General features: G+C 45.2%; 1 protein-coding gene across 3 annotated transcripts in view; it reads right to left on the bottom strand.

The window, feature by feature from the left end:
• fhit (fragile histidine triad diadenosine triphosphatase) overlaps positions 1-24,215 on the bottom strand; it is a 1,624,435-nt gene that overhangs the window by 1,185,746 nt on the left and 414,474 nt on the right. Inside the window, exon 1 of one of the 3 annotated variants that reach the window (XM_038810528.1) lies at positions 359-485. The exons of the other annotated variants lie outside the window; for them this stretch is intronic. The gene's annotated coding sequence lies outside the window, so the exon portion shown is untranslated. Of the gene's footprint in view, positions 1-358; positions 486-24,215 lie in introns of those variants that run through there. 3 annotated transcript variants of the gene reach the window in all.

Below are 24,215 nucleotides of genomic sequence, written 5' to 3' on the forward strand. Positions count from 1 at the left end.
AGGACAAGCAGCTAGATTGACAATTTAATTATGAGACGATGTGCCTCATTTTACCCATTTCCGGTTTAACTTTACACAGACGGGTTCCTCTGGTTTGAAACGTCTGGCAACTACAAGAAGGCGAGTTTACTGGATCCAAGACCCAAAGTGCGTTTCCACATGACCCCGACCAAACCGATCTCCCACAAGCCTCTAATATCACCAACCCCACTCAAACCTCCTCCTCAGGAGGCTTTCGATTCCCTCTCCCTCGATCTGCAATCTCAGCCCCCCCTCCCTCTAACTCGATCTGCAACCTCAGCCCGGAGCAGGTTTCAGACCCACCAAGTCCGAGAACCTATTCTTCCCCTCGCCTCACCTGTCAATCAGGCTGACCTCGGGTGGGACATTTCTCGATATCACCTCTTCCCTTCGCCTCACCTGTCAATCAGGCTGACCTCGGGTGGGACGTTTCTCTCTGATATCACCTCTTCCCTTCGCCTCACCTGTCAATCAGGCTGACCTCGGGTGGGACATTTCTCGATATCACATGCACACTGTGGAGTTTAAATTTCACAACGTGAAGGGAAACCCCCAGCTCCCCTCCCCCCCCCAACCCCCCTCCCCCCCCAACCCACCGTGCTAACCAGAGGTAAAATGTCTTACCAGTCTGTATGGGGCAAATGTAATTAAAAAACGAATGCCTCAATGGTTACTCTCAAGTAATATCCAGAAGGTACTGGATATGCTTCAAAGACTGACTAGAAATACATTTTTGGATAACAAACCAAGGAGTTGCACTTGACTTACATTGGGAATCTTAAAATAACCTGCCCAATATAAAGCAACCGTGAATGGGATGGACAATGAAAACAGACACAACTCACATTTAATAACATAAAAGTGAAAGTAAAACTGGCCTGAAGCTGCTTCTCCTGCGAGGGGATAAAGCCAGTGATAAAACAAAGAACTGCTCTCCAGGACTCCATAAACACTTCAAATGAGCAATAGAAAATTCAGCTTGTTCACTCTAAAAAGAACAGGCAAATATAGGTTTGTCTGCACAAACATCAATATTGCACTCGTAATAACCCTCATTATGAGAATACATTTCAATGTTATCCTTGCAGTTGATTTTTAAAATAAATTTAGATTACCCAATTATTTTTCCAATTAAGGGGGCAATTTAGTGTGGCCAATCCACCTAGCCTGCACATTTTTGGGTTGTGGGGGTGAAACCCACGCAGACACGGGGAGAATGTCCAAACTCAGTTGATGAGTTAATCCACGATGCTCCAAAAGATGCATGTCTGTGCACCAGAAAGGACACCCCTATTGGCTAAGTGGAGAACAACTCTGAAATGACTTGGGAATTGGACTCTGTTCAACCTTATTAATGGTCCAGAGAAAGAAAGTCAAGAGGAAAAGTAATTGTTTAAATATATAAATAAATTTGCATTGGGAAATTGGAAGTTATACAGTGTCAAAAATTTTAACTGACATGACAACCCATTCCAGCCTCCCCGAATGGGCGCCGGAGTGTGGTGACTAGGGACTTTTCACAGTAACTTAATTGAAGCCTACTTGTGACAATAAGCAATTATTACTATTATAAGTAAGAAATGCAATAAAAAAATCTTAAAATATGGAGTTCAAAATCCATTTTAATAGCATCATAAAAATAATGTGCATGGTTTCCAGCAAATCCAATATTGAAATGACAATGATGAGAGGTCCCTTGAATCATAGAAACCAATATTCCAGCAAGATGTCTGCCTGGTTTAAGTGGTCGCACACCCACTTATCTCTGAGATAAAAAGGTTGAGATTCATGTTCCACTCTAATGACTCATGGGGCCTGTTAAGCACGCTGAGATAAAACACAGGCTGCAACTGGATGCAGCTATGATTGAAATAGACTCCAGACCTTGAAGTAGTTCAATTTGATTTATTGAGCCTGTCACACAGTTAGCTCCCTTCTCTGTGAGTTGGACTCTCTGCTAACCTAAGTATGATCTCTCTGAACCAGACTAGCTCTTAGCCACATGCTGTATGTGTTACATAATCATGTATACCTGACTCACTCTGTAGATGTCCCTACTGGAAAGAAGTGGACTGTGAGTGCCTTGTGCCTTTTATAGTGGGAGACCACCTCCAAGTGTTCTGCCTGCTGATTGGTTACGTCCTGTTCTCTGTGTTCATTAGCTGCCTGTCTGTATCTCATTATGTGCATGTCTGCACATCGTGACATCAAGCACACAATCAAGGCTGCTAATTCAATGCAGAACTGAGGCCTTGTTGCACGGTCATAGGGAAGTTTCAGATGTGATGTCCAAGACCCAATTTTCCCTCTTAGGTGAACTCATAAGACCTCAGATCACTATTTGAAAAATAACGGCTGTTCTGGCCAGTCAACATCACTAAAACAGATTATTTAGTCATGGCATCATTGCCAACTGTAATGTTATGTGCACAAAATAGGTTCTGTATTTCCCCACACCATAGTGAGTACAATTAATTAGTTGTCTGAAAGCAATGTTGGGACATCCTGAGATTTGGGAATTAATTGAAGTCAGGTTCCTGTCAACTATTTGCTTGAATGGGAATTTGGGAATTAATTGAAGTCAGGTTCCTGTCAACTAGTTACTTGAATGAGAAAGCTCACTGCCTGCGACACTATGTCATTAATGAGACTGAGGTTGAATGCAGCTATTGGAGGGAGAATGAAAAAAGACAAAAAATACCTATGAGCAAAAAATAGTTGGTCCTTGCGAACCACATAAAATGGCATCAGTCAGCAATATACGGGGAATCATTACAATATTGCTAACACACTGATAAGAATTATGCATATACACAAAGAAACACACAGCAAAAGTGCTCAGGTGGAAAAGTTCATCACTTCATGATTTACAGTACAGGCAGGTTTTTATTATGTATTTGCACTAAGTTTTCATTCGTGTTTTGCCATCTCTATGTGGTTAGACTACAAAAACTAACATTTTCCAGTTTATATCAAATATTGAAAGTTAATGTCAGGTAACGTATAATGTGCAAAATGTCTGAAATCAAAGAATAACTGCAAATAGTGCATGACAACCTCAATAAAGTTTCAATCCGAAAGGGTACTACTATTTCATTTTTTATCCATAATACATTGACGAGGATTTGGTGTACACCCTCAGCTCAAAATATTTATTCACCTGCAGAGGTTTATTAGAATTTAGTCTTCAATTTCCAGCATTCATCTGTTGCGAAGAACAATTTTAACTTTATCGAAAAAGAAGCGACAAACCAGATGTGTGACATTTGAGAGGATATGATTTTTGTAGGTTTATTTTGAAAGTCCCCTGTCCTTTTTTTACCTTCAGCCACTATGATGTCCTCTTTCAGCCAGCTGGGTTGAAATGTCTCCAAGGTGAATACAATGATCTGCACTGTTTTAAGGACCACAACTTTTTCCTCATTATTTCCACTATCCAATGTTCACAAGATTTGTGATATACAAAAGATTATTTTGCTTTTTAGATAAAAAGGGGAGAAATTATATCACGTAAGAAAAGCATGGAATGAAAAAATATTCTTCAACCTATCAACCCACTCCAATCTACCAAAGTAGGAAATAAACACAGATACTTGCTGAAAAAGGGAAATGCTGTCAAAGCTTCTCTCTTGTACTCATCAGGACAAACGCAAGAATGGCAAATTTTCAAAGAGAGCTATTGGACCCATGCATTCGCCAAGGAAATCAGAGCCTGACTTGCCGACCGATCAGCACTCCTTTTCTCATGCCATATACATTGAAATTTGACATTCTTGGTTCTGTCCTGATGTGTGCAAGACAAAAAGCACAAACAACATGTCTCTTTTAATTTCATGAAAATGCCATATTTCAAAAGACTAGATATTTCTAGTTCTGTACCGCTAAACAACTATTTTTTATACAATTAAATATTTAAGAAAAAGATTAATGAAATTTCTCCCTGACATACTGAAACAGTCATGCACCTCTCTAGAACATCAACTGTAACTGCATATTCTGATTTGTGTTTTTTTTTGGCTTTATCTATTTTACTATTTAACTAATTCTCCATCTGTTTAACATGTGACACATCTGCCATTTAAAGCATGAACTATTCTCTTGGCAAACTTTCAAATATATGCCACATTCCATGTGTGTGGCCAAGAGTAGGGGGATTGGGGGTTTGCGGGGGGGAGTGGGGGGGGGGGGGGTGTGTGGAAAGAGGAGTAGTACATACACACATATTTCTTGCTATTCAGTACTGCTAAACCTTTCGCATGTATTCTTAGGCCTGCAATAACAATCCAAGTTAGGCCGCTTTTCTGTGCAGCAATGATTCTCAGGGATTGCGGGTTTCTGCTACCAAGGTTGGTAAATTTTCATGGTCAAAAGACCAACCCCATTTTAAAGGGCCCCATTAGACCCAATGTTTGCTCCAGGAGGCAGGGACAGGGTCAGCAGAGAGTCAGGCCCACTGACTCTGGGAACAGATCAGAGGCAGCCATGTGGGTGATTTCCGAGACAGGCTGTTTAGAAGGCTTGCCTTGGGGCAGCACGGTAGCATTGCGGATAGCACAATTGCTTCACAGCTCCAGGGTCCCAGGTTCGATTCCGGCTTGGATCACTGTCTGTGCGGAGTCTGGACATCCTCCCCGTGTGTGCGTGGGTTTCCTCCGGGTGCTCTGGTTTCCTCCCACAGCCCAAAGATGTGCAGGTTAGGTGGATTGGCCATGATAAATTGCCCTTAGTGATCAAAATTACCTTTAGTGTTGGGTGGGGTTACTGGGTTATGGGGATAGGGTGGAGGTGTTGACCTTGGGTAGGGTGCTCTTTCCAAGAGCCGGTGCAGACTCGATGAGCCGAATGGCCTCCTTCTGCACTGTAAATTCTATGATAATCTTAGTTCCGAACTTCATCCTTCTATTTTAAAATATGTTAGGCCCTCTACCCCTTACAAGCTCGTCCATCACCATACTCCCTCACCCAGTATGCAACATGGGGAGATCTCAGGAGCCATGTGGAGATGCAAAAATGATTCTAACAATCTAATATAAGAAAGGTAAAGAGGAAACATGCAATTTTAGACTAGTAAGCCTAACATGGGTAGGGAGGGGGGGAATTCTTGAAACCATTATCAAGGACTTTATAGTGGAACATTTAGAAAGCAGTGGCAGGATCAGTCAGAGTTAGCATGGACTTATGAAGGGGAGATCATGCTTGACAAATCTGTTGGAATTTTTTGAAGATGCAACTAGACAGTTGACAAGGGGGAGCCAGTCGATGTGGTATATTTGGACTTTCAGAAGGTGTTTGACAAAGTCCCGCATAAGAGATCATTGTGCAAGATTAAAGCGCATGGGATTGGTGGACGTGTATTGAGGTGGATAGAAAACTATATGGCAGAGAGGAATCAAAGAGGTGGAATTGATAGGTCCTTTTCAAATTGACAGGCAGTAACTAGTAGGGTGCCACAGGGATCCGTGCTGGGACTGCAGCTATTCACAATATATATTAATGATTTGGATGAGGGAGCAAAATGTAACATTTCAAAGTTTGCAGATTATACCAACTTGGGTGGGAGGGTAAACTGTGACAAGAATGCAAACATCCTACAGCATGATCTGTACAGGTTGGGTGAGTGGGCAAATCATTGGCAGATGCAGTATTATTTGGATAAGTTTGAGGTTATTCACTCTGGAAGCAAAAACAGGAAGGCAGATTACTACCTGAGCAGTTGTAAATTGGGAAAGGGAAGTGTGCAGTGGGACCTGGGTGTCCCTGTGCACCAGTCGCTGAAGGTATGCATGCAGGTGCAGCAGGCGGTAAAGGCTAATGGTATGTTGGCCTTCATTGCGAGAGGTTTTGAGTACAGGATTAGGGATGTGTTGTTGCAATTATACAGGGCCTTGGTGAGGCCACACCTAGAATATTGTGTGCAGTTTTGATCTCTTTTTCTGAGGAAGGATGTTCTTGCTCTTTAGGGAGTGCAGCAAAGGTTTACCAGACCGATTCTAAGGATGGTGGCACTGTCATATGAGAAGAGATTGACTAGGTTAGGATTGTTCTCGCTGGAGTTCAGAAGAATGAGGGGGATCTCATAGAGATCTCACAGTTGGTTGATCAGCCATAATCATGATAAATGGTGGAGCAGGCTTGAAGGGCCAAAAGGCCCCCTCCTGCTCCTATCTTGTATGTATCTATATATCTATGTATTTGACTCATCCACAGTTGATAGTGAAAAAACTCGTAAAAAACATTGAAAGCTTTTAATTCTCAAGTGTTTACTTTGTTATAAAAATAAACACTTTTCTACTCAGTGGTCAAATCAAAGACAGCGAATCCTTTGTTAACCCCTTTAATCTGTCAATATATGGGTGGCACGGTGGCACAGTGGTTATCATTGCTGCCTCACGACATCGAGGACCCGGGTTCGATCCTGGCCCTGGGTCACTGTCCATATGGAGTTTGCACATTCTCCCCGTGTCTGCATGGGTCTCACCCCAAAGATGTGCAGGGCAGGTGGATTGGTATTGGAAAAAAATGAATTGGGTATGGGTACTCTAAATTTATAATAAAAATTAATGTCAATTTATGAACTCAAACACATTGTTGAGATAAGTGCTTCTCAAATTTAACCAAGTATTCATAATGACACAATAGCCCTTGGGAAGAGTCAATAAGAACTCAACTGTAGCTATGGTACAAATGGCCATGTTTTTAATTGAACCTCTACCAGGTGGCCTGTCAATCAAAGCAATCCAGCAGACAGAGTTTTTATTTTAACTCTCTCTGACAGTTTAAATCTGTTTTTTGCAAGTTTAAAGTGCCGGTAATTTACTAAAATCTCAAATAATGACACTTAAACAGATCCAATCCTTTTTTCATGAGCATTTATTTCTATTCCCACACTGTGGTTAAGGCCCTTGGAATAACCAAAATCATGTCTGTTTAAAATCAACACTAAGTTCCAAACACTCTTCCAAGTGCGGGTTTCTGATCGGAGTGAATTGTAACCCACTCCCTTTCCACATGCCAGCAAAAACTGGATCTGTCGTAAATGCGGCTTACATAACTAGGTCCCATCCACCATTTCTCCAGGCCCATAGAGTCTTTCCATCTCATAATCATAGAATCAAATAGGGTGAGGCAATTCAGCCCATCAATTCTACACTAGCTCTTGGCAAGAGCAATTCTGCTTGTCCTACTTCCTGCCCTTTCCCATAATCCTGCACATTTTTTAAATTTTCATATTCGTGTCTCTCTTTTTGAAGGCCTGTATCATAAACATGCACAGTTCTTGAGTCTTTCCTCACATCTTCTAGGTCCAAATTGCCGAATCATTCCTGTTATTTTGTATTCATCTTTTCCCATTACCACCCCCATTCAAAGAAATGTACAGGGGCATGCCAGGAGCAACACTGGGCATACCTAAAAAATAGATTTCAATCTACTGAAGCTACAACACAGGAATACTTGCGTCAAACAGAATAAACAGCAAGTAAAATACAGAGCTAAGTGAGTTCACAATCATCAAATCATATCTAAGCTCTGCTGTCCTGCCATATACAGCCACGAATGGTGGTGGACAATTAAATAACTCACTGGAGCAGTCGGTTCCACAAATATGCCATTCTCAATGATGGAGGAATGCCGCACATCAGTGCAAAAGTAAGGCTGAAGCATCTGCAACAATCTTCAGCAAGAAGATTCATCTTGGCCAGCTCTGAGTGTTTCCAGCATTATAAATGTCAGCCTTTAATCAACTTGATTCACTCCAGAAGAAAAGCCTGAAGGCACTGGATACTGCAAATGATCTGGGCCTTGACAATATTCCGGCAATAATACTGATGATTTGTGCCACAGAACTTGCCGCACTCCTAGCCAAGTTGTTCCAGTACAGCTACGACACTGGCATATACCGGGCACTGTGGAAAAGTGGCCAGGTATGTCCTGTACACACGAAACAGGACAAATCGAACCCAGCCAATTACTGCCCCACCAGTCTAATCTTGCTTATCAGTAAAGTGATTGAAAGGATCACCAGCAATGCTTACTCAGCAGTAACCTGCTCACTGACACTCAGTTTGAATTCCACCAGGGTCACTCAGCTCTTGTCCTCAATCCAGCCTTGGTTCAAACATGGACAAAACAACTTAACTCCAGACGTGAGGTGAGAGTGACTGCCACTTGACAACAAGACAGCACTTGACCGAATATGGCTCAGGAGCCCTTCAAAACTGGAGTTCATGGAAATCAGAGGGGGAACTCTCCGCTGGTTGGAGTCATACCTGGAACAAAGGAAGGTGGTTCTGGTGGTTGGAGGTCAATCATTTCAGCTCCAGGATATCACTACAGAGTTCATCATGATAATGTCCCAAGTCCAACCATCTTCAGCTGCTTCATCCATGACCATCCTTTCAACACAAGGTCAGAGGTAGGGATGTTCGCTGATGACTGCACAACATTCAGCACCATTTGCGACTCCTCAGATACTGAAGCAGTCCATGTCCAAATGCAGCAAGACCTGGACAATATCCAGACTTGGGCTGACAAGTGGCAAGTAACATGTGTGCCACACAAGTACCAGGCAATGACCATTTCCAACAAGAAAGAATCTAACCATCGCCTCTTGACATTCAGTGGCATTACCATCACTGAATCCCCAACTATCAATATTCTGGAGTTGCCATTGGCCAGAAAATGAAATGGACTAGACATATGAATACAGTGGCTATAACAGCAGGTTAAAGGTTAGGAATTCTGAGGTGAGTAACTCACCTCCTGACTCTCCAAAGCCTGTCCATTATCTACAAGGCACAAGCCAGGAGTGTGATGGAGTACTCTCCACTTGCCTGGATGGGCTGCAGCACCAACAACACTCAAGAAGCTTGACACCATCCAGGACAAAGCAGCTCACTTGATTGCTACTCCTTCCACAAACATTCACTCCCTCCACCACTGATAAACAATGGCAACAGTGTGCACCATCTACAAGATGGACTGCAGGAACTCTCCAAGGTTCCTTCTTAGGCAGCACCTTCGAAACACATGATCACTGCCATTTTGAACAACAAGGGCAGCAGATACCTGGGAACACCACCACTTGGAGATTCGACTCCAAGTCACTGCAGCAGTTCAAGAAGGCAACTCACCACAACCTCCTCAGGGGCAACTAGTGATGGCAATAAATTCTGGCCTGGCCAGCAATGCCCACATCCAGTAAATTAATTAAAAATGTCTCTAAAATATTGGTTTGTGTATTGGATTTGGAAAATTACACATAAATGTCCAAATGTGTTTATCCCCATGCATTTTGACCCCCAACAAAATACCTTGAATGATCCTGACCGTTGATTACTGTTAGGATTTTGTGCTTCATATTGGTTGGAGACTTTCAGTGATGAACAACAATCTCACCCAAATCCTTTTTTTAACTCTGACAATAGCATCTATTCAATGTATATCCATGCTTTGTGTTCTCCTTCTGTATTATCCCAGTAACAATGAGGTGTATATATTTTTAGATCTGTATCTATGCTTACCCCCTGAAAAATATTGAAAATGAAGAGAAAGTAATGGACAAAATCGTTGCGAGGCAGGTGAAAGTTTCATAGAGTAATTTGTTGGCTTAAGTCTATTTTGCGCACTAAAACATGTTCAGCGCAAATAATTGTGCATTAAGTTTGTTTTAGCATGTGCAAATTCCTCAAGATTCCATCCGGGAATCTTACAATTAAATTATGTACATTGACAGAGTGGAATATCTGACAGGAGCTCAGAGTTGTGTTATTTGATGTTGGTTGATTAAAGACATTCAGCTTCCCACATTATTGAGCAACACGTTGTTATGCATCAGAGTAATAATAATCATCTTTATTAGTATCACAAGTAGGCTCACATTAACACTCCAATGAAGTTATTTGGAAAATCCCCTAGTCGCCACAAACTATGACACCTGTTCGAGTACACTGAGAGAGGATTCAGAATGTCTAATTCACCTAACAGGCACTTCTTTTGGGACTTGTGGGAGGAAACTGGAGCACCTGGAGGAAACCCATGCAGATACGGGAGGAAAGTGCAGACTCTGCACAGACAGTGACCAAAGCTGGGAATCAAAACCAGGTCCTTGGCGCTGTAAAGCAACAGTGCTAACTACTGTTGTACCACGCCACCCACAATACCATTGGCTAGTGTAATGTCACAATTTACGTAATCATGGCTTCCGAGTGTTTCATGGGCTTTTGTGCAGTCCACCATTGTAACCCTTTGAGCGGCATCTTTTATATAAACCTCTTGCACTATGTTATACAAATTTGACTTGTGCCACCTCTGATACTTTCTCTTTGTGGTTGTAAGAAATATAATACATACAAATTTTATTGCCTGTGGGATGCCAGGTAGATAGATCATATGTCTCAGCAATTGGCTTATCAAATCAAATAGCCTGTTCCTTTGGCTGTACATAAGAGTCAGAGTTCAGACTGTACCCAATCACCCCGTGGTTGCAAAACCCAAAACAAAATGTCTACTGGTAGATATAATTCTGCAATTGGGTACCACAAGCTGAACAATCCTCAGTGCACTAAGAGCTACACTAACAATCAATGTAAGATAATCAGTCAAGCTCTTAAATTGTTTCATTTACGCTTGTCAGAAGTACACACATCCATACACAGGGATCCATTCTCTGCAAACAAAAGGAACCAGGTGAGCTCTTAAAAGTGGTTCGGACTCAAAGCACCTGAAGTCAGAGATCTGGCTCACTGACATGGCTAGCTTTCTCTGTCTGGAGAAAATCAAGTTCGCCCTGAGAGGGTCAATGTCAGGGTTCGTCCGGAGGTGGCAGCCGTTCGTCGACTTCTTTAGAGAAAATTAACTGTCAGCAGAGAGGGAGGGGGGTAGGGGGAGGGGTTTAGTTTAGATTAGTGTGTAAGAAGGGTGGGACCTGTGAGGGAGGAAGACGTCCTTTGCACTATGTTTATATTTGTATGTCCACTATTTCTTCTGTTATTGTTATTGTGTTATTGTGAGCTGGTTTAGTTCACTGGGCTAAATCGCTGGCTTTGAAAACAGACCAAGCAGGCCAGCAGCACAGTTCGATTCCCATACCAGCCTCCCCGGACAGGTGCCAGAATGTGGCGACAAGGGGATTTTCACAGTAACTTCATTGAAGCCTACTCGTGACAATAAGCGATTTTCATTTTCAAATCACAAATACCTCAATAAAATGTTTTATTAAAAAAAAGTGGTACATTTAGGTTTGTTAGACACAACATATGCAGGGACCCATTCTCTGGAAACAAAAGCCTCGTACATTTTTTGAATTATGTGGAAGCTTGGGGATCTACCTTGGCCAATCAGATTCAACTTGCCAACCAATCAGCTACCTTTCCTCCTGTGGTACAAATTGTAATCATTTGAAATTTGGCATTCTTGTTTTTGTCCCGAGTGTAGGATAAAATATTTCAACGGTATATCTGCTATTTAGTGGTCATGTGACCCAGTAAATCAAAATATTTTTGTATTTCATTCTCAAAGACATGCAACTGAAGCTGTCCGTAAAATAAATCCGCTTATGAGCAACAAAGTCACAATGCAAAAAAGTTCATTTGGATGGAAGAATTGGGGAGTTCATAATATGCCACTTCCACAGGATTTTGTTTATTCAAGTAACATGTTGCTGCCCTGTACTGTTGTTCCTGATCACCTGCCTCTTATTACACTTTCAATTATTCTCGTGGTAGTCACCACTTTTGTATTGTGTATACTGCATACGAGGGTATTACGGTAAGGCCCCTGTACTACAGGTACGGGAGTAGATCCCTGCCTGCTGGCTCCGCCCAGTAGACGGAGCATAAATGTGTGGGCTCTCCGAGCTGCAGCCATTTCGGCAGCAGCTGCGGGAGGCTCCACATCTCTGCGTAATAAGGCCTCGATTATTCTCTACTCTCATCTCGTAATTGATAGTGCATCAATTTATTACGCAGAGATTTAAAAACGATGGCTCTCCGCATCAAGCCTGATCGCCTGCAGCTGCACCCCCAAGCAGACAACGCCAAGTCGGGCTTCGCACATTGGCTAGCTTGCTTCGAGGCATACATCGGAACTGCGACTGAACCACCCTCGGAGGCACAGAAGCTCCAGATCCTTCACATGCGGCTGAGCTCAGACATCTTCCCCCTCATCCGGGACGTGCCGACATGTGCTGAGGCCATGGCGCTACTGAAGGAGAACTACGCTCAGCAGACCAACAAAATCTACGCCAGGCACCTCCTCTCCACACGGCATCAACTCCCCGGTGAGTCTGTGGAAGATTTCTGGCGTGCCCTGCAACTCTGAGTGAGAGACTGCGATTGCCAGGCTGTTTCGGCTGCTGAACATTCTGACCTGCTACTTAGAGATATGTTCGTTACAGGCATAGGGTCTGCCTACATCCACCAGCAACTCTAGGAAGGTGCTACCCTCGACCTTGACATCGTGGACCCAGCCAGCGAACACCCTACCATGCACCCCACCAGTGACCTCCCCCAGCCAACCCCAGGCCTACGTCATGCGGCAGCCAAACAACCCCGGGAGACCCAAGTGCTACTTCTGCGGACAGTCGAAACACCCCCGACAACGCTGCCCGGCACGGAGCACACTGCTGCTGTGTGGCAGGCCCGCTTGGTCGTCGCGGTTGCCCCGGCACCCCCCATGTGTGACCCGCGGGTGCCGCCATCTTCCTTGCCTCAGACCACGTGCGGCCCGTGGGTGCCGCCACCTTGCACCCCTCAGGACCCCTGCTCGTCGGACACCTCATTGGGCCGCTCATCGCCTGCAACCGTAGCCGACCAGCCATGTCTGGCCTCCGTAACGATCGACCAGTCATGACCGCACAACCTCGCGACCGCGTCGATGACAGTGAAGGTTTCCTGCCTTCTGGACTCTGGGAGCACTGAGAGCTTCATCCACCCCGATACGTAAGGCACTATTCCCTCACGGTCCACCCCACCAACCAGAGAATCTCCCTGGCCTCCGGATCCCACTCCGTGGCGATCCGGGGGTACTTCACCGCCACCCTCACCATCCAGGGTGTAGAGTTCAGCGGCTTCCAGCTCTACGTCCTCCCCAACCTCTGCGCTGCCTTGCTACTCAGCCTGGACTTCCAGTGCAACCTTCAGAGCCTAACCCTGAAATTTGGCAGGCCCCGACCACCCCTTACTGTATGCAGCCTCACGACCCTTAAGGTCGACCCACCTTCCCTGTTTGCGAACCTCACCCCGGATTGCAAACACGTCGCTACCAGGAGCAAACGGTACAGTGCCCAGGACAGGACCTTCATCAGGTCTGAGGTTCAGCGGCTGCTACGGGAAGGTATCACCGAGGCCAGCAACAGCCCCTGGAGTGCCCATGTGGTAGTGGTGAAAACTGGGGAGAAAAACAGGATGGTCGTTGACGACAGTGAGACCATCAATCGGTACACGCAGCTCAACGGGTACCCCCTCCCTCGCATATCTGATATGGTCAATCAGATTGCACAGTACCGATCTTCTCGACAGTGGACCTGAAATATGCCTACCACCAGCTCCCCATTCGCAAGGCGGACCGCCAGTACACCGCGTTTGAGGCAGACGGCCGCCGTTACCATTTCCTTAGGGTTCCCTTCGGCGTCACTAACGGGGTCTCGCTCTTCCAACGGGAGAAAGACCAAATGATTGACCGGTATGGACTGTGGGCCACTTTCCCGTACCTGGATAACGTCACCATCTGCGGCCACGACCAGCAGGACCACGACGCTGACCTTTCCAAATTTCTCCACACCGCCAAACTCCTCAACCTAACCTACAACAAGGAGAAGTGTGTGTTCAGTACGGACCGATTAGCCATCCTCGGCTATGTGGTTCAGAATGGAGTTCTGGGGCCCGACCCCGATTGCATGCGCCCCCTCATGGAACTCCCCACTCCCACTGCCCCAAGGCCCCCAAACGATGCCTGGGGTTCTTCTCGTACTATGCCCAGTGGGTCCCTAACTATGCGGACAAGGCCCGGCCACTCATTCACTCTAACATTTTCCCACTAATGGCAGAGGCTCACCAGGCCTTCAACCGTATCAAGACCGACCTCGCCAAGGCCGCGATGCACGCGGTCGACGAGACGCTACCCTTCCAAGTCGAGAGCAATGCATCAGACATCGTTCTGGCTAATCTTACCCTCAACCAGGCAGGCCCGTGGCATTCTTTTCCCGCACCCTCCATGCCTCCAAAATTCGGCACGCCTCCGTCGAGAAGGAGGCCCAAGCCATCGTAGAAGCTGTGCGACATTGGAGGCATTACCTGGCCGGCAGGAGATTCACTCTCCTCATTGACCAACGGTCGGTTGCCTTCATATTTAACAACACACAGCAGGGTAAGATCAAAAATGATAAAACGTTGAGGTGGAGGATCGAGCTCTCCACCTACAATTACAAAATTTTGTATCGCCCCGATAAGCTCAACGAGCCCCCCGATGCCCTATCCCGAGGTACATGTGCCAGCGCACAAGTGGACCGAGTCTGCACCCTGCACGACGATCTCTGTCACCCAGGGGTCACCCGCTTTTATCACTTCATAAAGGCCCGCAATGTGCCTTACTCCATCGAGGAAGTCAGGGCTATCACCAGCGATTGCCAGGTTTGCACGGAGTGTAAACCGCACTTCTACCGGCCAGACCGTGTGCGCCTGGTGAAGGCCTCCCGCCCCTTTGAACGACTCAGCGTAGACTTCAAAGGGCCCCTCCCCTCCACTGACCGCAACATGTACTTTCTCAATGTGGTCAACGAGTACTCAAGATTTCCTTTCGCCATCCCATGCCCCGACATGACGTCTGCCACCGTCTTCAAAGCCCTCAACACCACCTTCGCTCTGTTCGGTTTCCCCCCTGCGTCCACAGCGACCGGGGATCCTCATTTATGAGCGATGAGCTGCGCCAGTACCTGCTCAACAGGGGCATTGCCTTGAGCAGGAGGACCAGCTACAACCCCCGGGGAAACAGGCAGGTGGAGGGGGAGAATGGGACGGTCTGGAAGGCCGTCCAGCTGGCCCTACGGTCCAGAATCCTCCTGGCCTCCCGCTGGCAGGAGGTCCTCCCCGACGCCCTTCACTCCATTCGGTCGCTTCTGTGCACTGCGACTAACGAAACTCCCAATGAACGTCTCTTTGCCTTCCCTATGAAGTCCACCACCAGGGTTTCGCTCCCAACATGGCTGGCATCTCCAGGACCTGTCCTCCTCCGCAAGGCAGACCCGTTAGTTGAGAGGGTACAGCTACTCCACGCAAACTCGCAGTACGCCTATGTAGCATACATAGGCGTACTGGCCGCCAAGACACAGTCTCCCTCAGGGACCTGGCACCAGCTGGGTCCCCACACACCCCCCCTCTGCTCCGGTGCCACCCTCCCTCCCCCGGCGAATCCCACCACAGCCCTCGTTCCAGGACGATCCACCCTCCCCTTGGTCCCACCCATGGATGAAGATGAGGTCGACATGCTCTCGGAGTACCGACGACCGAACCAATGCCTGAATCGCCACCACAACTGCAGTTGGAACTGCCATCCTAGCACTGCCAAGGTGCCCAAATGGCAATGCCAAGCTGGCAGGAGCACTGCCTGGGTGCCTTGGTGGGAGTGCAAGTGTACCCGAGTGCCAGGGTGGCACTGTCAAGGGTTAGGGCCCATGAAGTGAGGATGGAGGGGGTGTTTGAAGGGTGGGGGTATGCAGGACAGGAAAGTCGGAGCCTGCAGAACGTTGGGTGGGTGATGGTGGGGGTGCTGGAAGGGAGGGGTGCTTCAAGGGGGCTGAGGAGGGCCTGAAGAGGTTCCCCCAGAGACCCCATAGCAGGGTGTCCTCAAGTGGGGGTGGGGAGGGTGACATTGCCCATAGGTGGCGGATGTGTGGGACCCACAAGCTCACTTAGAGTTTGGGGCACCCTTTCAAAATGTTGAAGTTCAGCTCCCCAGTGCTAAAAATATTCTAAGTGTGGGCTAAACCGGTGAGAAATGGATTAGATTGGATTTATTTATTGTCACGCGTACCGAGGTACATTGAGAAGTATTGTTCTGCGTGCAGTTCAGGCAGATCATTCCGCACATGAAAAGGAAATACATAGGGCAAGCATAAAATACACATTGTAAATACATGGACACAGGCATCAGTTGAAGCATCCAAGAGTGTAGTACTACTCAGTAGAGAAGAGATCAGGGGCTGGATTCTCCAATCGCCGATGCTGAAATCGGGTTCGGAGAACGGCCAGAGGATTCCCGTTTATGTCGGAATCGGGAGTGGCACTGTTTGTATGATGCTCCACCCCCCTCAAAAACGACTGAGTCCAGTGGCGCCACAATCGTGGGGGCGGGAGCCATTGTGCTGGCAGGGAGGGCTTCGTCGGGGGCTGGGGGGACTGGTGTGGGGTGGTCCAAGGATAGTGGGCCAGTTTACAGGGGGTAGGTTTTGTCAGGCCGGGTCCTCGTCCGGCCAACGCCATGTTGCACGGTGCTGCCGTCGTCGTGTGCACAGGTGGCCACGGACCCAGCCATTCGCATGCCGTATCTGCAGGTAACGCTGGGGGCTTTATGCTGCGTGACTGCTCGCGCCCCCCCCCCCCCCTAACGGATGGCAGATCAGTGCATGGGAGGCGCCGACTTTCTGGTCGTAAGACCAGATGGATCCTGCAGACATAGCCGCAGGATCGGAGAATCCAGACCCAGATCAGTCCATAAGAGGGTCGTTTAGGAGTCTGGTATCAGTGGGGAAGAAGCTGTGTTTAAATCTGTTAGTGAGTGTTCTCAGACATTTGTATTTCCTGCCCAATGGAAGAAGTGGAAGAGTGGATAAGCCGGGTGGGAGAAGTCTTTGATTATGCTGCACACTTTCCAAAGGCAACGGGAGGTGTAGAAAGAGTTAATGGATGGGAGGTGGGTTCATGTGATAGATTGGAAAGTGTTCACGACTATCTGTAGTTTCTTGCGGTCCTGCCTGAGCAGCTGCCATACCAGGCTGTGATGCAGCCAGATAAGATGCTTTCTACGGTGCATCGGTAAAAGTTGGTAAGAGTCAATGTGGACATGCCAAATTTCCTTAATTTCCTGAGAAAGTATAGGCGCTGTTGTGTTCTCTTGGTCATAGCATCGACATAGGTGGAGCAGGACAGATTATTGGTGATGTGCACACCTAGGAATTTGAAGCTGTCAACCACCTCCATGTCAGCCCCATTGATGCAGATAACAGTGTACAATACTTTGCTTCCTGAAGTCAATGACCAGCTCTTTAGTTTTGCTGACATAGAAAAACTTCCCAGCTCACAAAAAAGTGACTAAATGTATTGAGTAGTGGTGGGGAAATCACCGGCAGAGCCCTGAAAAACCCGCCACAAATGAACTTTTTCCAGAGAAATGCGCCTATGAAATTTTGAGATTTATACATGCTAAGATATTTCTCACCAAGTTGAAGAACTTCCATTTTGTCCACTTTTGCAGCATGCAAAACACATTGTCGGCAACCTTGCATTAATGTAATGTTGCTCGTTGTGTTCTCTCTTTAATTGGCTCTGTTTATGGCAGTTAATATGGTCGCCTTCCTTAATTCTAATTACGTTTGCTCAAGAGTCGCCAGGTATCTTTCGATACCGCCACAAGGTTCAAAACCGAATACTGATCAAAGACTCGATACACCAGTTAGAAAGTTCTAAATCAATGCTGATTTATTTACACACACAGTCAATTATACTCATGCACAAAACTCTACCAACTAAACTATCACTACTACTAAAGCCTATACTTAGCTTCGGGCGCCCACTCAGTCAGAGGAACAATGGCCGTTGTCCGGTTCTGAGGCTGCTGAGGTCGAGCTGGTACGGAATAGTAGCTAGGAGCGTCTGTCTCGTAGCGTGCGTTGACTTTGGACTTACTTGTTCTGGTGCAGCTGCTAGGCAGGTCTCTCCTCGCTGAGAGCCAAGGCCAAGAGAGCGATTATCTCTTGGGGGCTTCTTCTTATACCCAAAGGGGGCTTCACGCGCTTTTGGGCGGGCCTTGAACTTGGTCCCAATTAATTGGACCGTATCTTGATCATCGGTATCGATTTCCTCCAATAAAGGGGTGGGTGCCCTGATTGCTGGGCGGGCCCGAGATGGCCGTTGGCCTGCTTTGTTCTAGTCTCCTCTGGTGCCGGGGTGTCTGCTTTAGTATCGTTTACCTAAATGTTACTCTTTTGTCCCCGGAGATGGCTCATTAGTATGCTAATGGGTTTGCAGTATCGGTCTTGTCTGGGAGCTACAGCTCCAATCAACAGACAAACCTTGCACTTGTTTGTTTTCTCAGCATTGTCCATTTTCCCTGAATTCTTTGCAAAGTGTCCATTTTGTAATCGGGATGTGGCCGCCCCAGGTGGCTACAGTAAGATTATGGACCTATGGCAAATCAAATCTGTCTGGATGGTGTAGCTTCATATGGTGCACTTTTGCTGATGGCTAAAAAGTCCAATCCATGAGAGGTTGCCTCTGCTCCAGATGGTCATCAAACATTGTTCTAGCTTGTTGTTTTTGATGTTGCTGCCTGTTGCCAAGCCGCTGTGGGCACTGATCATCATGGGGCCAACAGATGATGTCATAATTTTTTTAAATCATCTGTTCATGTCTCACAGAGGCAAATATAAATGCTTAGGGTCTTCATGTCAAGTTTGCAAGCATCCTTGAAGCAGAGCTTTGGGTGTCAAATTGGCCCTCTCATCCAGGCACCTTGCCATACAGAAAATCTTTGGGTCCATGTCCATCTTCCATCCTGCAAACATGATCAAATCAGTGAAATCACCTCTACTTGATGAGTGCCAACATACTTGGAAGATTTACCCTCATGAGGACCACTGAATTTGTGATTTTGTTCTTCTGTAAGGTGCCTTGTTGTGGTGGAAGTTTTGTTCAAGGTATTGTTGGTGGAAATTTATTGAAGGAGTTCAATCATTGAGGTGGGGATATTAATGAGGGGGTATAATGCTGAGGTGGAGGTTCTATCAAGAGGTATTAGTAATGGGTCTTGCTAACTCTCGCCAGAGTTGGGGGGGGGGGGGGGGTGGGATTTGGCTGTCATGGGAGGGGCATGATTTGGCTCATTTGGGTGAAGAGATTCTCCACTTTTGCCATTCCAAGAGGTATTGTATTAATGAAATGACGCATCGTTTTGCCAAGCTACCTTTTCAAGAATTTTGAAGTTTTAATAATAATCGCTTATTGTTACAAGTAGGCTTCAATGAAGTTACTGTGAAAAGCCCCTAGTCGCCACATTACAGCGCCTGTTCGGGGAGGCTGGTCCTGGAATTGAACCCGCGCTGCTGCCTTGTTCTGCATTACAAGTCAGCTATTTAGCCTATTGTGCTAAACCAGCCCCTGTTATCATAGAATCATAGAATTTACAGTGCAGAAGGAGCTCATTCGGCCCGCTCCTTGAAAGAGTATCCTGCCTAAACCCACACCTCCACCCTATCCCCGTAATCCAGTAACCTCATCTAAATTCATTTTGAATGCCAAAATACTTGAATACCTGGTGTCAGACATTTTATAATTAAAACATTTTGGTGGAAGAACAAGCCTGTGAGGTGAGTAAACAAGTAGGCAAAAATGTATTAAGTTTCTTCTGAGTCCTGTTTCTTTCCTAGTAGACAAAAGTAGGCAAAAAACATTTATCCTACACAAGTGCAGTAAAGTGCCTGTCAGTGTTGTATTTTTGCCTCCAAGTCATGGAGTTCCAACCCACTCCAGAGGCACAAGAGTAACAATTTAATCCTGTACTGATAACAGTGCTGCACTGTTAGAGCTGTCCATCTTGGATGAGATGTTAACCAAGACCTTGATACTCTCAAGCGGAGCTAAATGCATTCTTTGAAGGGAATGCCTCCACTAAAATTTATTTTTAAACATTTATTTGGTGATTCTCTTGTAAACTTCCCTGTGTTACAAGACTGACTGCACTTCAAAAGAACTATTGTTTCAGAGGCACTGGGAAGGTCAGAGGTCATGAAAGAGACCAAGATTCTTTCCCTTTCGTCTAACATTATTGAAACTGACAAAGTGCGGCAGCTAAAAATGTGGCCACAAAAATCACAGCAATTAGTGTAAAAACTGCTGCATTTCCCATTAAGGAAATCTTCCCAATATTAATTTACAGTCACAAATTCCGACTAACGCCTCTAGGAAAGAAACAGGGCTCAGAAGAAACTTAATACATTTTAACAAGTTGACCGTGTTGGATGAAGCTCAAACTAATTATCAGTTCCTTATCTACTCCCACCCAGCAGGGTGATCTCACTGCCGAAGCAAAAGTATGTCATCGGTAAGTGGTACCTTATTTGAAAAATAACCTAATTTTTCACAACTTCAGACAACATTATGTTGTGACAGAATAGCTGATGATTGGACACATGTTGTGCTCCATATCTTTGGATATAAAGATTGCATTTTTAAATGCATTTGGCCCGAATTGCTTGGAATCATAGAATGGTTACAAAAGGCTCTGACATTTGGCCTGTTGAGCCTGTGCTAGCTCCCTGTGAGAGCAATTTAGCTTGTCCCAAGTTCCCGCCTCCTCCCCATAGCCCTACAATTGTTTCCCTTCAGAAACTTAGCAGTTCTCTTTTGGGCAGCATGGTGGCACAATGGTTAGTACTACTGCCTCACAGCTCCAGGGACCCGAGTTCAATTCCCGCCTCGGGTGACTGTGCGGAGTTTGCACTTTCTCCCCGCGTCTGCGTGGGCTTCCTCTGGGTGCTGCCACAGTCCAAAGATGTGCAGGTTAGGTGGATTGGCCATGCTAAATTGCCCCTTAGTGTCCAAAAAGGTTAGGTGGGGTTATTGGGTTATGGGGATAGGGTGGAGGCTTAAGTAGGGTTCTCTTTCGAAGGGCCGGTGCAGACTCGATGGGCTGAATGGCCTCCTTCTGCACTGTAAATTCTCTGATTCTATGAAAGTCACAATTAAATCTGCCTCAGCCACTCTTTGAGTCAGCACTAAGCATCCCAGATCATAACCACTCGCTAGAAAAAGGTTTTTCATCGTGTCACCTTTGTTTTTTTTAAACCAATCACCTTAAATCTGTCTCTTCTAGTTCTCGGCCCTGCTGCCCATGGGAGCAATTCCCTCTCACCACGCTGTTCAACCCCTTCATGATTTTGAACACTGTCATCCAATCTCCTCTCAACCTTTTCTTCTCCAAGGAAAGAGAACATCCAACTTCTCTAATCTACCTTCCTGATTAGAATTAACGAGTATGAGACACTTAGAAAAAAAATCCATCAAGCATTATTAACTTGTATTTTCAAATAAAATACAATTTCCAATTTCATTTTGTTTCCCCTTTCCCTGGTTGTTGGCTAATAACTGGAGATAAGCTTTTGTGACTATCACAGCAAATATAATATAATATATAGCTGTAGATTGTAGCAGGAGTCTTCTGGTCTCAATCCAGCTCTGGTGTACAGACAAAAGCCTTTCTGTTGGTTAGTAAACTAATTTTCTCTTATAAAATAAACACATTTTGAGTACACCCTTGTAACTTCGGATTTTCACTAACTTCAACAGGAAAATTTGGAATGGAAAGTCTGAGAAATGGAAAGGCATTAAGTGATTGAAGGGGAAGCTAGGAGACAGAAAGATTGAGTGTAGGGGCAAATCATTTACTTGCTCCAAACAGGATTTGCACCTGAAGAGTTTGAACACAAATAGACAAAGATGCAGATGATGGGATTGGCTTGCAATTTGGAGAAGCCGGTTGTTCTTCATCCTAGGAAAAGAGAAGGTTGAGAGGTGTTTTGAATAGAGTGTTCAAAGTCATGAGGGGGCAAGGCAGTTTGGATGGAGAGAAAGTGTTTCCATTGGCAGAAGGGCTGAAAACTAGAGGGGACAGAAAGATCAGTAGAAATATTAAAATGACAAAAAACATTGGATATGGCCTCTCATCAATAATGACCCTTGAACCTCATACATTGGATTTGGTTAAAAATACCAAAAATTCTACATCATTGTGTTTTGAAATGGACTAAGAAAATGATTACGATATGAAATGAAAATTGAATGAAATGAAAATCGCTTATTGTCACAAGTAGACTTCAAATGAAGTTACTCTGAAAACCCCCTAGTCGCCACATTACGGCGCCTGTTCGGGGAGGCTGGTACTGGAATACTTAATACCATCTTCAGGACAGTACAAATGTTGAATTTCTAACAGATAAGAGACAATATTAAGCAGAAATCTGTTTTCATACAGGTGGGTTTGAGGTCATTCACAGGGATTTGGCACTTTTCCCATACGCACCAAGTATAAAAGGTCACCTACAGTAAGGACCTTTACGGATTAGTGTGCAAAATTCATGAATATATTAAATATAATTTACATATAAATGAGCTAATATTTCAGCTCTGGAACTTAAACGAGATTTTAAACAGTAGAAACAGGACAAAAGTCAATCCTTTATAGCAATTCTGTGAACTGCTTTAATATTTTCATAATGCTGTAACAAAAATGTGCATTCAAGTCAACCATTAAACAGGAAGAAATGTGAAATATTTTACAGACACGTCTCATTAATTTATCTTGATGCTGGTATGAGTGTAGCATTCAATCTATTATAAGGTGATGCAAAATTGATTGATAAGGCAATGCTTTTGCAAATGTTTGTAATTAATGCAGGTAATTGAATCATGGCACATGTTGAATTATGAGTTTACAACATGACACTTAAAATATTGTCCCTGTTCACTTATTCTTTACCCAGTTCATTTGGGTTACTATGTTTTATGCCCCCAATGCACAAGCTATCTTCAATGACTTTGGATTAAAAAAAAGATTATATTCAGAGTTTAATAAATCAAATAGGATAGTTAAAATACAACAGAATGGAAGGAGTCTTATATTTCACTGCTGGTCTTCTCCCTGTGTTTTTCAAGTTTGACATAAAAATGAAATGAAATGAAATGAAAATCGCTGATTGTCACGAGTAGGCTTCAATTAAGTTACTGTGAAAAGCCCCTAGTCGCCACATTCCGGCGCCTGTCCGGGGAGGCTGGTACGGGAATCGAACCGTGCTGCTGGCCTGCTTGGTCTGCTTTAAAAGCCAGCAATTTAGCTCAGTGAGCTAAACCAGCCCCTGATGTGTACGGACATTCCACCCCCAGACTCTAATAACAAGGTGCATAACATATTTGATCACAACTAAGTACAACCTGGGACTCAAACACTAACTAATGCGAAAAATTAGAGCATCAGACAAAGTAAGGAAGTAAGTCTTTCTGTTTTGACACTGGACTTAGGGTAGTTATCAGCAAAGTGATGGAATGTATCATTGATAATGCAATTGAGCTGCACTTATTCAGCAATAACCAGCTGCCTGACGCTCAGTTTGAGTTTCACCAAGGTCATATTATAGCCTTGCTCCAAACATGGTAAAAAGGGGTGAGGTTTGCATCACTGCCTGTGACATCAAGGCAGCATCTGATCAAGTGTGGCATTAAGGAGCCGTAGTAAAACTAAAATCAGTGGTTAGTCATACATAGCACAAAGGATGATGGTTGTGGTTGATGGAGGCCAATCATTCCTAGGACTTCACTGCAGGAGTTCCTCAGAGTAGTGTCCAGGGCCAATCATTTTCAACTGCTTTATCAATGATTTTCCTCCTCAACGTAAGGTCAAAGTGAGTTTGCTGATGATTACACAGTATTCGGTACCAATCATGACTCCTCGGCGACAGACACAGTCTGTACACAAATGCAGAAAGATCTGGACAACATTCAGCCGTGGGTTGGTTGTTAAGTGGCAAGTAACATTTTCCCCACAAAGTGCCAAGCAATGATCATTTCCTACAAAATGGAACCTAACCATCTCTTCTTGATATTCAACAGCTTTATCGTTGCTAAATCCTACCATCAACATTCTGGGGGTTATCGTTGACCAAAAACTAAACTGGACCAGCTGTATAAATATTGTGGCTAAGAGAACAAGTCGGAGGCTGTGGAAAGTAACTCACCTCCAATGCCTGTCCACAACTACAACGCACAAGTAGGGATTGTGATGGAATACTTCCAACCTGCCAAGATCAGTGCAGTTCTAACAAAACTCAAGAGTTTTGTTCATCTAGGCCCAAAGCAGTCTGCTCAATTAGCACCCTTCCATCAGTTTAAGCAATAACTTCCTCCAACACCTGTGTGTAATGGCATCTGTAAGGT

This window comes from Scyliorhinus canicula, chromosome 11 (assembly GCF_902713615.1).
Source record: "Scyliorhinus canicula chromosome 11, sScyCan1.1, whole genome shotgun sequence".
NCBI lineage: Eukaryota > Metazoa > Chordata > Chondrichthyes > Carcharhiniformes > Scyliorhinidae > Scyliorhinus > Scyliorhinus canicula.